Source organism: Saccostrea cucullata, unplaced genomic scaffold (genome assembly GCF_032062105.1).
Source record: "Saccostrea cucullata isolate Sc308-1 unplaced genomic scaffold, CSIRO_AGI_Scuc_v1 ctg22814, whole genome shotgun sequence".
NCBI classification, from domain to species: Eukaryota; Metazoa; Mollusca; class Bivalvia; order Ostreida; family Ostreidae; genus Saccostrea; species Saccostrea cuccullata.
Genome location: NW_026932445.1, coordinates 1 through 5,353, shown reverse-complemented (window position 1 = coordinate 5,353; position 5,353 = coordinate 1). Strand labels below are relative to the sequence as shown.

Genomic DNA, 5,353 nt, shown 5'->3' with positions numbered 1-5,353 from the left:
CAGGTAAGTCACCTACAGTACACACACAGACAACAGATAAGACACCTACAGTACAAACAAAGACAACATATAAGTCACCTCCAGTACACACACAGACAACAGATTAGTCACCTACAGTACAAACACAGACAACAGATAAGTCACCTACAGCACAAACAAAGACAACAGGTAAGTCACCTACAGAACAAACACAGACAACAGATAAGTCACCTACAGCACAAACAAAGACAACAGGTAAGTCACCTACAGAACAAACAAAGACAACAGATAAGACACCTACAGTACAAACACAGACAACAGATAAGTCACCTACCGGACAAACACAAACAACAGATAAGACACCTACAGTACAAACACAGACAACAGATAAGTCACCTACAGCACAAACAAAGACAACAGGCAAACCACATGGACAGAACAAACACAGACAACAAAGAGTCACCAACAGAAAAACACAGACAACAGATAAGACACCTACAGACAAACATAGACAACAGGTAAATTATCTATTTGTACAAACACAAACAACAGACAAACTACTGACAGCACAAACAAAGACAAACAGGAAATCATTAACACAGACAACAGATAAGTCACCTACAGTACAAACACAAACAACAGATAAAAACCACTAAACACAGACAACAGATAAGACACCTACAGTACAAACACACACAACAGGCAAACTACTCACCCAACAACACAAACAACAGATAAGTCACCTACAGTACAAACAACAGATAAGTCACCTACCCGTATAAACAGACAACAGGTAAGTCACCTACATCAAACAACAGTAGTCACCTAGAAAACACAAACAACAGATAAGTCACCTACAGGAGGCTGGTAAGTCACCTACATCTTAGTCAAGAAGGATTCAGATAATCCTTTAGGAGGCTGGTAAGTCACCTACATCTAAGTCAAGAAGGATTCAGATAATCCTTTACAGTACAAACAACAGGTGAGTCACCTAACAGCAGCAAACACGGACAACAGATAAGTCACCGTACAGAACAAACACACACACAACAGGTAGGCACCTGCCGTACAAACACAAACAACAGATAAGTCACCTACAGTACGAACAATCAGATAATCCTTTATAAGGCTGGTAAGTCACCTACAATAACAACACAGACAACAGGTAAGTCACCTACAATACAAGCACAGACAACAGGTAAGTCACCTACTGTATAAACACACAGACAACAGGTAAGTCACCTACAGTACAAACACAGACAACAGGTAAGTCACCTACAGTACAAACAACAGATAAGTCACCTACAGTACAAACAAAAACAACAGATAAGTCACCTGCAGTGCAAACACAAACAACAGGTAAGTCACCTACAGAACAAAAACAGACAACAGGTAAGTCACCTACAGTACAAACACAGACAACATATAAGTCACCTACAGTACAAACAACAGGTGAGTCACCTGCAGTACAAACACAGACATTAGAAAGTCTCCTACAGGACAAACAACAGATAAGTCACCTGCAGTACAAACAACAGATAAGTCACCTACAGTACAAACAACAGATAAGTCACCTACAATACAGACACAGACAACAGATAAGTCACCTACAGTACAAACAACAGATAAGTCACCTACAGTACAAACAACAGATAAGTCACCTACAGTACAAACACAAACAACAGATATGTCACCTACAGTACAAACAACAGATAAGTCACGTACAGTACAAACAAAAACAAGAGGTAAATCACTTACATAGTACAAACTCAGACAAGTAGTAAGTCGCCAACGCACAATCACAGATAACTGCTAAGTCGCCTACCTTCAAAATCACCAGGTAAGTCGTCTATAGTATAAACTTAAGCAACTGGTTATGTTGCCTACGTACAAATTCAGATAAACTGTAAGTCGGCTACGTACAAACTTAGATTGCTGGTAAGTCGCCTACGTACAAACTTAGACAGCTGGTAAGTTGCCTGCGTATTAACTCAGAAATTGTTAAGTCACCCACGTACAAATTAAGGCAATCGGCAATTCGCCTAAAGGTCTTGTAAATGTAATATAACTATTCTATTTTGTTATTTGAGCTTTCGTAATTCTATTTCAAACCGATAAACTGTTTTTTCTGGTTTAATTTTTTTGTATTTTATTTAAGACCAATGTATTAATTGTGAATATATAGATTTCCTGACCCAACGCCAGAAACAGTGGCATATATTCAAACTATTCCGAAGCAAACACAAACTGTTTACGTCACAGGAGGAAATGAATGAACTGATTGTGACGTCACTCCGCAATTGATATCCTACGTAAAGCCAAGGCCTCAGACACAGACTGTTTACGTCAGTGGTAACAATGAGTGTCTTGATTTGGACGTCACGCTACAAATGGTATCCTACGTATCCAAGGCCACAAAAACAAACTGTTTACGTCACATGTACGAACGAATGTCATTACTGTGAGCCCATTAAGCCTCAGATGGTATCATACGTAAGACCACGCCCACAGCAGCAGACTGTGTATGTTACAGGTACGTAAATTTTAAAATATGAAAATGCTGATACATGTTTTATATTAATCTCACTTTTCAATAATAAAAAGAAAAAAAAGATAAAAAATGTGCTCTTAACTTTTTTTCCGCCAGGAACGCAGACGGAATGTAAGGAATGTGAGAAACCTCATACTTACGTCATCCAGAAACCTACACCTCAGAAAGTGTATATACAAAAACCGGACACGACGGGTAACGGAATACCGATCTATGTAAACAGACCACGCCCACAAAAACATACCATGGTTGTCACTCAAACACAGAAATGTCATAACAGTCACACGTGTGGATCAGGTAAGGAAAAACACTAAGGTGTCGTGCAGTTCGGATAATTACACATCACGTGAGGACAGACACGGATCTAGAAGTGTCATACCAGTAATATTTATGGGTCAGGTCTAAGGATAGGTATCGCTAAAAATTTCTTATCGCGATTTATATCACGATTACTTACCAAAATATCACAATGATATCACAATATTTTAATAAGCAATTTTTACAATTATTTAAAATGAATGGTCATTATTTTCTTTAAAATACGCCAGAAAAACATAATTTCATTATTTTAAAATTCTTATGTAAATAAAATAAATAATTTTTGGTTGGTAATATGCCTTTCTTTCACCTTTTACAACATTTTTTGAGGACTTTCTGTAATTGTCATTTTGAAAGTTTGAACAAATAATTGATGTTACATTTTTGTACAAGATCACGAATACATGTAGTCAATTTGTTGACTTTAAAATCATCTTACCTTAATTTGGTTCTATCAAGAGAGTTTATGTCTGTCTTTAAAGATCTTAAAGTATTTTTTATGGTGAAATATCCGAACCCAAATGATGTTGCATTTGTGGATCTTACTATGACATTTTTTGTATACACGGGCTGTTTCAAATCTCTTTATGTAATGACGTAGTGTTATTTAATCATTTTAGGTTCTTCTAGTGGTAGCTCAGGTGGTGTTATCATGAATGTACTGACGGGTGGATCTGGTTATATCAGTGGCGGATCAGGGTTCAGTTCTGTTGGAGATGGTGGATCCAGGGGAGGCGGTGGTGGGACTCCTTACGGAATCAGTGGCGGATCAACTGTTTACAGCAACGGGCGCGTGGTAGGAATGAGCGGCAGCGAAAGTGGTAAGATCCAGGAGGTTTTGACTGACCTAATCAAATTTAATTTTAAAAATACCATAAATACACTTCATTTCTATGATAATTAAAGACTTTATTACACTGAATGCATATTTATTTTTTTTATTTCTATTGTTTTACATTGTAGTGTATTGTCCTCTTTCTTTGATTTCTTTTATTTATACAATGTAGCGTATTGTCCTTTTTTGGTTTATTTTATTGAACATTGTAGTGTTTTTTCCTCTTTATTTGTTTTATTTGTTTTACATTGTAGCGCATTGTCCTCTTTGTTTAATTTGTTTTACATTGTAGCGTATTGTCCTCTTCGTTTGTTTTATTTTGTTTTACATTGTAGCTTATTGCCCTCCAATGAGGCATGACTGTCATCCATCTTGTATCAAGTATGACGATCCTCACTGTAGGTGGTGTCTATGTGAAAGGTAATCACGTGTGTAGGCGGTGTTTATGTTAAAGGTAATCACGTTTGTAGAAGGTGTTAATGTTAAAGGTAACAGGGATGGGGTAATCGTAATCAGTAATCGTAATCAGGTGTAATCGATTACAGTTTCCTAAGTAATCATGAGTAATCAGTAATCATCCATTTTTCTCATTACAAATCGTAATTTAATCGATTACTTTGAAAAAAGTCCTGTAATCATGATTACTTTTTGATTACTTTATTATTACAATTATTCAAACAAAGTTATGAAATAATGATTTTTGATGATATTCAGTGAGCGAAAGTTATAAATGCTTCCAGAAATGCTTATAATCAGGTTCATTATCCAGACAATGAGTAAATTCTATCAGTTTTCTTTCAGTAGTAATTTCAAAATGCTTTAGCAGCTTAGCAATTCACCATTTTGACTTGATATACTGTATATTTAAACTGGGAAGAAAGTTAATAATAGGATCATCTTAAAATTCGATTTTTTTTGTTTCAATCAATTATCATGTGTGAAATGCTACATTTTGTTTTCCCCGAAAAATATTTCTGAATAAATGTGTTTTTTTTTTTAAACATCAAATATTCCTTTATTGAGATGTGTACTGGGGTATCATCTAAAATCACTTTGTTTGATTTTAGGTGTACAAAAAAGATGGGTTAATTAATTAGTATTAAAACACCGGTATACTGAAGTTAGGTCAGTTTGGGTTATAACAACTATTGAACTTTTCATGCTTGCCCCATCGATGTGTTAATTCTTGTAAAAACATCTAGTAATTGGCAGCTTAATTGAAAACTTCATTACTCATCAAGAAGGTCAATTACTTGACTGTGTCTCATTTCTCTATAGAATCCCTTTATGCATAATCATAATTATGTCCAATTTGATAAATGAGTTCTTTTTATTTCTATCTCAATAATAACACAGATATTTACTTGAATTAAAGATAGGAAACATGAACTTGATAAATCTTATGCATTTACCACCAAACTTTGTCTGGATTCTACCTTTAAAATAAATATGATATTTAAGAAGAGAAGACTGAATAAAACATTCTGTTGTCCTTGAACTTCAGAAAAAAAACTTGATGTAATCTAAAATAATCATAAGTAATCATGATTACATGAAGGAAAAGTAATCAGATGTAATTGATTACTCTCAAAAATGTCTGTAATCAGCTTGTAATTGATTACTTTTAAAATCCAAAGTAATTGTAAATTAATTGATTACTTTTGAAAGTA

General features: G+C 35.0%; 1 pseudogene; it reads left to right on the top strand.

Annotated features, from left to right (window-relative positions):
* Positions 1-84: 84 nt before the first annotated feature.
* On the top strand, positions 85-4,103 carry LOC134235152 (mucin-2-like; annotated as a pseudogene).
* Positions 4,104-5,353: the final 1,250 nt, after the last annotated feature.